Below are 13,053 nucleotides of genomic sequence, written 5' to 3'. Positions count from 1 at the left end.
CATCATCGATGATGATATAATAAGAAAAAAATTAATCGGATACAAACAATCTGATAAAAAAAATAAACACGACTTTGATCTTGATGTTGAATTTATTATTGAGTTAAAACAGCAGCAGAATAATCATTGCGCCAGTTGTAATTGTATAATGTTATGGCGATATTCGAGTAATGATTCAAGACAATTTACCGTAGATAGAAAAGATAATAGTCGCGGTCATACACGAGAAAATACCATGTTAACCTGTCTTGAGTGTAATCGACGTAGAGGCGCTGGCACCCTTGGCGCTAGTGCTAGTTAAGTGATCGAAATCACCGGAGTGATTTTGGTGGTAGTTGTGTATCCGCGGGAATTATTTGTAGTTGTTCACGTGTAAATCCACGTTGAGGAGCGGCCGAATCTAATCTGTAGATTGCAGGTCTGGAAACGCCTACGTTTCTCCCAGTGGATCTTGTCACGGTAGATATTTTGTGTGTGGTAACACTCCAAATAGGATCAGTTGCTCTCGCTTTACCACCTTCAAGTTCACCAGGCTCATATAAATATCTGACTGTGACATCACCTAATATTTTTTGTTTTCCAGCATCTTTTCGTTGTGTTGGTATATTTTTTTTTTGTGACCGCGCTAATGGGTTTCATGTTGGTTGTTCGTGTGATCTCATTATTTAATGCAGCTATCACGTTTGGTAATCTTGCCACCCATTCGCGAGATCTTTTATCCTGAATAAATTCCCTCGCGTATTGATATCCAAATAACCGCTCAGCAAGTGTTCGATTAAATCGCTCAACAATTGCTTGATCACGATGAATTGCAGTATGACCTCGTCGTATTTTGGTATTATGTTGTTTCATCAACGATGATACTGGACCAAGAAATTCCTTACCAGGATCAACCTGTAGTAGCTGTGGCCATCGCAGACCACCTCGTTGATAAATTCGTTCAAACGCATCGGCTACTTCAGATGATGTTTTCGCTGATAGCGGCTCTGCTTCTTTGTATCTACTTGCAACATCAACTACGGTTAACGCGTACTTGTACGTTTTTCTACGCACAGTATCATGCGGTAAAAACAGAATATCAGCTTGATGAACTTCATTAGGAACACTGACATCGAAATACGCGTACTGAATTTGTTTAGGACGTGGTAGATAAATTTGCCATATTGCTTGTTTGGATAACCACGCTTTAGCAGTAGAATGTTTAACCGCTGCTGCATCAGCGAGTTTACCAATTGCTGCTTTGCCTCTCCAGTATCCTCTCGGTGAATAATAAATTAATTCCATTATATATTACCAGCCCCTAGCGCTAATTTACCTTTCATCGAGGATCTTACTAACCAATTAGCTAATGATTCTCTAATATTTTTATTTTTTATGGAATTTAATGAATGAATTAATTTTACATCTGCAATATGCCTATCTTGTAGATTTTGACTTTTATAAGCTACATCATGAGCATGACAAGCTCGATCAATAGCGTTTATTGGTTCCTCGCCTGGCTTTGGTTGATCCTGATTATCGAGCCTGATATCGAGTCGAGTACCAGGACCGCAATAATTATATCCTGGTAGATGTTTTTCTCCACTGTATTTAGCCCATGGAGCACCTGGAAACTTTGACATCAAATTAGCAATATCACCACCGCGCCTATTAGGTAAAAATGAAAATTTCTGTCTACCGCATATAGAACATTTTCCACCGTACGCTATTTTTTTATTTTTTGTTATAACCGTAGCTAAATCAGTGGTTGGAGTTTTAACTTTACAGCGTAAACAATATAGATTCATGTTATAACATATATGGATATAATTGATTTCTCAGCAACTCGGCAACGAGAGCCAGTTAAGCATCATCCTGCGCTACCGAATTCCATCAGAATGATTATCATAGGACCATCTGGATCGGGTAAGACGCAATTATTACTTAATCTGATAATGAGATGGTTGAAATGGGATAAATTATATTTAGTAGCACCATCCGTTGATGATCAGCGATGTTATGATGTACTTAAAGATTTCAATGAAAACGCGCGATTACTGGATGAAGATAATGATGTTATAGAGTTTATAACCGATATTGATGAAGCACCATCCGTAGATTCCATAGACGGATTTATTAATAATTTAGTTGTATACGACGATGTGATGCTAGATAAACAATCAAATCCAGCCAGAATATTTTCCCGAGGTAGACACAAAAATACAGACGTGATCTATGTTACTCAACGATATACACAAATTCCGAAGGTGATCAGAGACAACTGCAACATTTTAGTTGTGTTTAATGGCGTAGACACACACACGTTGCGAAATATTCATCAAACTTGGTGTGGTGGTGACATGGATATAATTAAATTCAAAAATTTCTTCTCACGATCGCAAGCTACCCCACATGGATTTATAACAATAAATTTACATGATCCAAGAACAAGATATCGTGTGGGTCTTGATAAAATATTTGGGTAACAGGGGTGATGATAAAATTAAATTAAATTAAACAGATATCATTAATATAATGAACAACTGTGCGTGGCTGCGTCAAGGAACCACTAACAAATGTAATAAAAAATGCCGTGGAGAATATTGCAAGAAACATAATTATCTTATAAAGAAAAACCCTCATGCTGGTCCACGAAGTTGTGTTGGTTGTAACAACGGCGTTAGAGGATTATATCAGATTTGCAAAAATTGCGGTGGAGATCGATATCGAAGTTTGATGAACTATTACAGAAAAAGAAAGAACATAAATCCAAAAATAGAAAAACCACCATCAGAACTTGAATATTACTTGAAACATAGAACAAATAAAGATGAAACAGATGAAGATGAAACAGATGAGGAAAAACGACAGCGAGAACGCGTTGAAAAATATTCATCAAACTTGGTATGGTGGTAAATTAATAGCAGCAGAGAGGGTACCTACCAACGTTGGTCGTCAAAAAAATAAACAAGAAATAAATAAACACGTAGAGTACTTTATTTTTTCAGCTACTATTTCGAACTGAGGTTTTATTAGTACAATCGGTCATTACAGAAATAAAACATCTCAAGGAAACGTTCATTTGTAAAATCTTGACCTTTCTACGAGATGATTTTATTTGTTTGTTTTATTTGTTTTGTCGGAATTCTATGGTCTGTTCACCCTCTCTGCTGCTGGACTGGTCGGTCTGGTGTCAGGATAATGTGACTGGGTGGGACATCATGCTACATGTCTGCGGCATGATGCCCCAGTGCTAGACATCACTACAAACTGCCACACTGCAGACATCATAGCAATATGACTGAATATTTTTTAAAGCTACGTTAAAATTCAAATCTCTCTCTCATCCCCCCCCCACAGACGCAGATATATATATATATATATATATATATATATATATATATATATATATATATATATATATATACACACACACACACACACACACGCACACACCACAGTCATTAATATATCAAGACTTAGTTCCTTCTGGTGCTTTCACACCATCATCATGTATAGTCGTCAGGTAGGTACTGTGTGTGTATGTGTGTGTGTGTGTGTGTGCGCGCGTGGGCGTGGGCGTGTGTCTGATGTCTCTATTGTCCATTATACATTAGATGGGTTTCACCAGGCTGACGCTGTTGAACATGTACGCCGAAAGCTTTTACAATATTTTTAAATATATTCTGAGGCTGGTATATATGGCTGACTTAAGTTAGTCAGGTATTGGTTTACAATGAAAAATTCTTTAAATATTATACTGAGTTACGAATATAGACATTTATTTTTTAAAAGTGAATCAGCCAATAAAATGGGTTGTGTTACACTACAAAATGATACTTTAAATAGATTTGGGTTTGGTGAACATTTGATGTTAGTACTGTATGGGGACAGTTTACGGACAATGGAAAATTAATTACATTACAAGACACCCCCTGGGACGGTTTACGGACAAGATTTTTCCGACACCCCTGGGACGGTTTACGGACAATGGGAATTGAACATGGTATATTGAGACTGTATACGGACAATGGGAAAGTTGGGTTGTTGTATAGCAGGGGACTCAAACTCAACCCACTCTGAGTACGCATGAGGGCATTTTCGATGGCCCAAGGGCCGCACCACCTTTGTTATCTGTCATGACACCTTGTGACGCCAATCAATTTGCGGGCCACAGGATTCGGCTTGGCGGGCCGCATGCGGCCCGCGGGCTGCGTGTTTGAGACCCCTGTTGTATAGGGATAATAGGAATGGAACAGGTGAGGTGACGTCACGGTATTGGACATTGGTAACAATGTTGCAAGGAGCTGACCTCAATCAGACCAAACAGAGGGGGAGGGGGGACCCAGAATGCTTGGGGGGGGGGGACGGGACTGGCGGGACATAGACATATATAACACATAAAACATACATACACACATAGATTGATGAACATAAAGGTTCTCGACACGAGCTTGATGTTTTGAGAAAAAAAAATAATCTGAAGGAAAAACAATCATACGAGTGACAAAAATACCTTAGATTACCCCCATGACCCGTTTTGACATAGGAACCTCTCTATCATACTATATAGGTGGCGCTCACCAGATAATATATACTTTTGAGAGAGTGACGTATGTAAGGTGAAGTAGTCTGCATTTAAAACATGCACAGTGGAGAGAATGTTTGCATACCTCTATGCTACATTAATGTAATGTGGATGATATTTCTTTTGGATATTGTACTTTTGGAAATTTTACATGATTTAAGCACACTCCTAACTAAAATGACTGCTCCCTTGTGTTAAAAAATCAGTCTGAATTAGTCTAAAGTACACTATACATAGCAGCTATTAAAATAGGGAAAATGAATTTTGCCAGACTAGACAATACCAGCTTCTGAAAGTGCAATGAATGAATTACCAAATATATAAAATGTAAAAAAAGTTATCGGCTCTTTTTTCTACAATTTACCTCTGAAGTTCAGGAAGTGAAAATGACCAAGTAGAGCTAGCACTTTTTTGAAAGGTGCACATTTGAAGTAAGGCCAAGCTATATACTCTATAACCCATAGTACACCCATCAATCATACACCAAAATAAAGGGAAATAACGGTTCTTTGCATTATACATAAGATATACAAGGTGTTCTTAAATAGCCAGTATAACCAGTGAGGAAAGCCGGGGAAATTCTTTTTCTTTAAAATCCTAACCCTATGGAAAATACGAAAACTGTACAGCGCCACCATAAGAGAGAAGGTACGTATGGTTCCACCCATGACCCTCGATTTCCTTCTGCTATTTCCGTTTTTATAGACACACGATCACACTCTATGAATTGTTTTACTCCTAAGATATTTTTCTCTTCATTAAGCCATAATTGACTTTTCTGCGTTGTACCAAACTGAAGTTACGGGCTCCGAAACGTGCGATTTTTGCGAATTTTACCTCTTGGGACAAGTTCGAGCACATGTAACAACCGGTGAAAAGAGCTACATGTACCATGTTTGCGACTCTACGATACATCCCTTCTTGAATTACAGAACACTGGTAGATGCAAAAGTAAGTTTTTACTTACCATTAACTCGGTTCAACTTTAGAATCATGTTCCACTGTTCCATGGAAAAATTAGACATGGTCTTTTTCAATGCACACATCGTAAACAAGTGACTCTCAGTTTTTTCAAATCTCCACTATGCGGCACACACGTTAATGCCGAAATATGATTGGCTCAAAAGGTTATACTTTAATGTATGCATTCATTAATTTAACACATTTAAATGATTCCTAACATGATGCGATCATGTTATTACCTATTTTTGCCTGGGTACAAATAGTCTTTATCGTGAAACGGTTCTCTGATGCATGGATGTTATTTAAGTATAACCTTTTTTTAAACGACATGGTTTGCCACTTCAATGACTAGGGTCCCACTAAAGGTAGGTAGTGACAAAGCGGAGACCATCGAGCATGTTCCAGGTAAACCGAATCTTTCTGCTCCCACTCGTGAAGTAACACACCACAACTGAAACACTTGACTTTATCCCCTTTGCCCAAGTAGATAGATCCGGCTTTGGCTAATTCTTCGGAGGTAGGTCCTCCTAGATCTTTATGAATCTTCGAAGGTTTGGAATCGACTTTCAAAGTTGCAGTATTCAGGCAAACGCACAGGGAACGAATATTCTTCTTTCAAGGGCTCATTTAGATAAGGGTACGGTGAAATCCGAAGGAGTTTACTTAGGGCTGGATGACATCCGTAGGATGGTAGGTGCATGGTTTCACGTGGAGGATGACACTGACAGTGAAAAGCAGTAAAGTGATAAGGTGTTCTGTAACGAGTGGCATGGCTTTCGCATCCGTTAGGTTTGGCATGCACATGTATTTGGTTTCATCGTGAATTATCTGGAAGTAGCGGGAAGGTTCTGTCAAATACTCCGTCTTGGGTAAACGCGGTCGTTGTGCCATTTTACCCCACAAGCAATTTAACATCACTTTGGCAAATAATCGCATTCCTTCCTTTTTCGCCATGTGGTCTAAAGTGATGCTTCCTGCTCCCAGTATTTCTCTCTGAATTTCTTTTGGTCTTCGGGAGTCTGGCACCAGGAATGATAGCACCGCTGGCTCCTTGTTTCAGTGTCAAAAACGCATCCATGTAGTCCGCGAAAATGCCTTTCTGAGTCTCGTCACCCTTGTTGTAGTTTTCTGTCTTAAGAAAGTGTTGAATTTCGTACACTTTTAACAGTTGGTATCCCAAGTCCAGAGCTTTAAACATTCCACGCTGACCCACGTTCCCGTCAAGTCAAGTTCTTCCTGGGTGTGCTGACAATGCTGGTCTTGATTGCACGTTGCTGAACAAGTACGGCACAAGGAGAACTTCAGTTTTCCCTGGCAATGGTGAGGTAAAACGGGGTGGAACAAGTCCGTGGGAGGCAAGACTTTGCATTTAATCAATCCTTCGTATTGTCGAATGTTGTCCACGTCAGTGTGTTCCGTTAGCAATTGCGAGTGCCATGCGGGAAAGCGACAATATTTGCACACGTAAGGATACAGCGGATACACGTCCGAGTATCTGATTTCTTCTCCTTTCTCCTCGTTGGTGTGGTACAGCAAAAAGGTGGCATTCGTTCGTCCTACGTACAAAGTGTCTCGCGGGTTCAGTGGGTCACCAACTTGTAATTTTTCACGATGCGTATAAACTCGGGATCGAATTTCAAACGGTGATCGTACTCGTGTTCCCACATTTCGACCACTTGGTATCCTTGCTGTTCTAACTTCAAGCGCCGTAAATAACTGGTCTCGTACAAGTTTTCCATGGTCCGTTGTAAAAACTGCTTTTTAGTGTCACGTTGGTGGTAGCAGATGCGACATCCGTGAAATAAGCAACTGTTAAACTCGCACACGATCTTGGGATTTTCTAGGTCCCAACCATCCACCGAATACGTTCCGATGGTCTTTTCGCCTCCTCCGTTGCGGGCGTGTTGGATCCATTTGTCTTCCTTGTTGCACAAGTAATGTAACCAGCGTAGGGCTTTGACCGAGTATTCACGTTTGACAAAGGTCATCGTTTGAGGGCTTATGACAGCCACTGTGATTTTGGGCATGAATCGTTGGCGGCATACTAAGGAACACGCTTTGGCAATGGTGCAGGCTTCTTTCAAAGGATCGATCCCTGCGTGCTCCATGAATAATTCTCGAAATTTTCCAAAGCAACGCCGTAAAATGTTCACGTTGAAACGACAATACTTTAATATTTTTTCCTGAAAGTCGAAGGGGTCCGAAGCGTGAGTGTGGTACCAAGCGTTGAAAGCTTTTCGTCCTTCGGTAAGCATGTTGGTGGTGGTGGTGGTGGGGGGTGGGGTGGAGCGTAGTAGTGAGCCTCAGGCAAATGGGGTAGAACGGCGTGTCGATTGACTTTGGATTGAAAAGTGCGGAAATAGCCTTTGGTTATTTCTGTCATTCCAAACGTTTTAGGCATAATCGACTCAATGGCATGGTCAAGTAACTCATTGAATCTTTAAACTGCACTTGTCCCACTTGCATGGAAATGATTTGGGCCCTGTTCAAAGTCACTTTCCGACGTTCGGTACTTTGTTCCGTATAGTATCTCAAAAGAAACTGTCCATCGTATCCCTAGAAATTGTAAGCCATCACCGTAGCATAGCGATGACAATCTCCACGTCTCGTCGACAGGGTTTAAGATCCTTTTGGGCGAAATCGGCTAGCGTATTTGGACCCCGAAATATTTTTTCACGTCTTCCAGGAATATTGCTACAGTGAGGGAAATGACTAAAGATAGGTCCTTGGATGCACTTCTCGCACGCTCGATGAGCCACGCAGAAGTTATAAATGTGAATGACAGTCTCTTGCATACGTTCGAAATCGAAAAAGATGAAATTGCCTTTTCTCTGGTCATCGTCTTCCTCGTAATGTTTGGAATGGTATTTTTAATGAAGCATTCGTGTTCCAAGTCCACGATCTGGCGACAAATGTGACATCGTTACTTTCCTGAACAAACGGGTGCCTTGGCACTATTGGTACTTATGCCTTGTCCACAAGTAGGGCACAATCTCAGCAGCTGATAAGCACTTTTCTTCTGTGAACCTTGCGTCTTGAGATGGTGTTTGTAACAGGTAGGGCTGACAAAAGTGCGCTTAAAAGCAGGACAGTATACTCGTGATTGTCCTTCGTCTAGACAGGGCTGAGCATTTCGATCCACAATGATTATGTTGCTCTCGATGGTTATAGCCAAAGTCACATTTCTCACAGTAATAACCGTATCCCATGAATGCGGTGATACTGGTAATGGCATCGAAATTTTCATCGTGATGGTAGACGTGACTATTTTCCGTCTTTGAAATCTTTGCCTCGAAACAACAGAGGTCCGCGCACTTCTTGAGGGTGTACTTTCAAGGTGTAGCGTAGAAAGCCAAGATGTCTTGCAGTTTTTGCATTTCAGGAATGCCGCAGGGTGTGTCTTTAGGTAGCCCCGTTTGATGTAACAATAGTTCTGCTTCTCTTTGTTCTTTGGCTAGGTTCGATTTTTGAATAGTTTGCCAAGCTCTTTTCCATTCTACCGTGTCGTTCTTGTCGGCATACATTCGTCCCACCAAGATGACACGGGCTAAACACATCTTGTCTTGAGGGTTTTTAATTCGGACGAGGCTCTCTTTCCGATCACTCCTTGGGGAAGAGACACGTGGGTCATGAGCAGTGTCACTTTTCCATCAGTGATGTCAAACTTGTCAGATTGTTGCACATGTTGAATCTTGTCGATGACTTTGGAAGGTGTCAATTCTGCCGAGCTGCTAAACTCGATCCAAACAGGCGATTTCAAACTGTCATGAGAAATGGAAAGTCTCGAGCGATCGTTTTTTCCAGAGGTACTTCGGACTTGAAATCTTTAAACTTCACCAAGTACGTGTAAGCCGTAATTCTAAATTTTCAAGAGGAGCGATTTTCGGTCTCTTTAAAGTGGTAGTACTTTTTAGGGTTTACTGGTGGTGAACTTTGGTTGAGTGTAGACTCTCTGGGTTTGGATTCTGGTTCACTCGTATCATCTTCAAAATCGCTGGCATGAATTTGAGCCAGACTTCAGCTACTGTGCGAGGCGATAAATCACGTTTCTGCCTCTTACTTTCTACTTCTTTCTCCACGAAATGATGCGATCATTTCATCTTGACTATAAAAAGTCAGATGACTACATTTTAAACTCCCTGGTCCGCTATATATTCACGTCAGACAAGTGTATATAGAAATGGCCAGTGTCTTCCCTTCCAGGATTCATTTCACTCTCAAACCAACCAGAACAATGAAAGAGAACACACAGATCGAACTTTTGATCAGAGCTTTGCGAGGTGTCATACGAAAGTTTTCTTCAGACAAGCCGACGGACTACTCACCCTCCTTTCGTGATAAAAGTCAAGATATTCTGTATCTGTCAGAAGAAAAGGCATTGGCTACAGAGTATCCAGACCATCAAAAAAGCAAGACAGGTGTCAGAAGAGACAAATTCAAGATACATGTTATCATTGTCAAGAGAAAGGACATTGGTCTTCAGAATGTCGTAAAAAAACAACAGAGTAAGAGCAAGAGAGGGGTTCAGAAAAGGAAGAAGAAGAGGTACGTACCCTTCCAAAAGAAACAACACAGACACGTCCAGAAAGAGAAAGGAGAAAAGAAAAGACGAGGAGGAAAAAGTGAGGAAGTAGAGGAGGAAACACCTGTGAAAGTGAAGAATTTAAAAAAAAATAGAGAGAGTGAACAAAGACACAGAAGAAGTCTATGAACTTTTTTTAAAATGTTGTGTTGTGAATTGGATTGTAAAAATTGTACCAGAATAGACCAGAAAGAAAACGTAAGTGTCTTTTGGTTTTGATATTTTAGAATATGGACCTACACTCACGCATCCCCGCTACACACACACACGCGCGCGTACATGATGGGGCAAAAAAGGGATTTTGAGTTTCAACTGATTTTGACAATTGGACTAGTATCTCTTTTCGATAGAGTTGGTTGGTCCTGTAAAGGACTGATGAGTGTTTTTTTATTTTTAATTTAAACAAAAATTCCAGAACGGAAGGAAATCAGCTTTACCTACCTTAAGCCTTTGCCACGGCCAATGCCTACTTCTGGACTTGCCGATGATTTGGTAGAAATCACTAGGTCTAGTATCTCAGTGTAGTAACAGGGTTGGGTTGTTTGGCTCAGAAAGGTCTTTTTCTCTTGGGTCGCATTAAACAAGTCTGATACATATGTTTCAGACTCCTTAACTCAGCCAAAATGTCTAAGAGTACCATCGCTGTTTGACTTTAACTGTTCTCCTTCTCTGCTAGACCTTGTTTCTTCTCTGCTGCTGCTACTTCTTCCTGTCGTTTCCTTCTTCTTCTTGTTGCTTTTGAACGAGAAAAGCTTGTTCTGCTTCTTTCTGTTGCTGTAAAAATTTCCCCAATACTTCTTTCTGTGTCTGCTTAAAATCATCGACGTGTGGTAAAGAAGGAAAAGGTGACGAAGGTACTGGTACCGGAACAAATTCTTGCGAAGAAGAGAGAAAGAAGAGAGAAAATCCACTAAATCCCAATTAAAATTAGTCTCTTCTGGAAGCTGACCCGTGTTAATTTGTGTAGCCGCTGCTGTGCCATCGCTTTTCGTCTCCACGGCTGGTGCACCCCAATTCATCGTCTTCTTAGTTTCCGTCATGTTTGAAAACTCGCATTTATTCATTGCGCACAAACTCTAGCTCATCTATATATGGAATGTGGCATCACAGGTAGCTCTCTTCGGATTGGAAGACAGACTCCACCCTGTGACTAAATTTTATAACGCTTGTTAGGATTGGTGAAAAAATTCCGTCCGTTTCGATCCGCTCTTCCACTATAAATAACCGCGGTTCACTTCATTCCCTTCACCTGTTCTCGTCACAAGATGTGAACTAACGTTCATCTACTCTCGTATCGTCGATGCTGTATCGTACGGACTTACCCATGTATGTCAAATCATCTTGGACAATCATCCGGATCACTGATACGAGCGTTTGGAAAAGAAGGATCTATATGGAGAGACAAGGCTGTCTGAAGAGAGTCCTAATCTACGGTCCAGATGTCAGAAGACGTTTGAGGAAGAGAAGACCTATGCGATGCCCTCTATGTTAACGGAATGATGTTAACAAAAACAACCAAAGGCCCTTTTCAGGGCCTCTCATATGCCTCGAAAAGATATTTATTCTCTTTGCCTAAATTTTTTTTAGCAGATTTTATATTTTAGGTTAACTAAAAAAAATGTACTCTCTCTTGCCTAAAATTTCTTTTAGTCGATTATAAAGTTTATGTGTGATAGATTGATGTTCATCAATCTATGTATTGTTATATATGTCTGTGTCTTGCCAGTCCCGCCCCGCCAAGCGTTCTAGGTTTTTATTCCCGCTGTTTGGTCAACCTGAGGTCAGTCCCTTGCAACATTGTTACCAATGTCAAGCACAGTGACGTCACCATTACCTGTTTCATTCCTAATATCCCTATACAACAACCCAACTTTCCCTTGTCCGTATACAGCCCCAGTATTTCCTCTGTTCAATTCACATTGTCCGTATACAGTCCCAATGTTCCATGTTCAATTCCCTTTGTAGGGGGGTCTGACAAATCTTGTTAGTAAACCGTCCCGGGGGGTGGGGGTGGGGTCTTGTAATGTATTTTCCCATTGTCTGTAAACCATCCCCATATTCTACTGATGTTTCACTGATTCTAAAATTAACTTCAAGATGAGTCCAGTTTTAAGGGAAGGATTACAGATGATTTTCTATCTGAGTGGAAGAATAAATTACAAAAATCGGATAAATTATCTCTGTAAGCATATCAAAACTGACTCTAGCTTCCAAGATTATTAGACATTCTTGTGAAACTATAAACATAGATTTGCTTGACAAAATTTGGAGTGTCTTTTTATAACCTGAGACTTGCATCCGGAAGATAAAGAAACAATAGATGCGATAGTAGTGAAAGATATTGGCTGTTTTGTGATAACAATGCTATTGCGGATGAATAAATTGTGTTACTGTGTCAATTGTATACTTACGTTTAAACTTAATTTAAAAATAATATTAAAACAAACCAGCCATGTATAAGTAGCTTCAATTATTTCATAATAAAAACAATAATAATACTAGCTTTTAAAAATAAGATTATTATTATTATTATTATTATTATTATTACAGCAATTAGTTATAAAGATTGTTTATATTCGCCTAAACGAGAGAGAGAGAGAGAGAGAGAGAGAGAATTATAAATATACACCAGACAGAACGCAAAGTGCTATCCCTGGATTCTCTAGAAGAATGCCTGATAATAGTAGACAGAATTAATATTTAACACAAATAATACTATCATACGGGTTAGATAATTTTTAATTCCGCGGCTAAACGGCACCCATCGCAATGCTTGCACACGCGAAACCACATTCCATCACAACTAAGCACACATGACCAAAAAATGATGCTAGTTAATCAATGTCATAAGCACTCATGTGAAGCAGACGCACTCGCATGACGACCCAGTAATTAATTATCATCTATCTACACAGTCATTCCGGATTCCTATGAAACAAAT

At 40.1% G+C, this 13,053-nt stretch overlaps 1 protein-coding gene across 2 annotated transcripts in view; it reads right to left on the bottom strand.

Annotated features, from left to right (window-relative positions):
• The window catches only part of LOC149784874 (neutrophil cytosol factor 2-like), a 98,354-nt gene that overhangs the window by 46,480 nt on the left and 38,821 nt on the right, over window positions 1-13,053 (bottom strand). The gene's annotated exons all lie outside the window — the stretch shown is intronic.

The sequence above is a fragment of the Sinohyriopsis cumingii genome, chromosome 13 (genome assembly GCF_028554795.1).
Source record: "Sinohyriopsis cumingii isolate HCF-2022 chromosome 13, ASM2855479v2, whole genome shotgun sequence".
Taxonomy (NCBI): domain Eukaryota; kingdom Metazoa; phylum Mollusca; class Bivalvia; order Unionida; family Unionidae; genus Sinohyriopsis; species Sinohyriopsis cumingii.
This window is presented reverse-complemented; position numbering and strand designations above follow the sequence as displayed.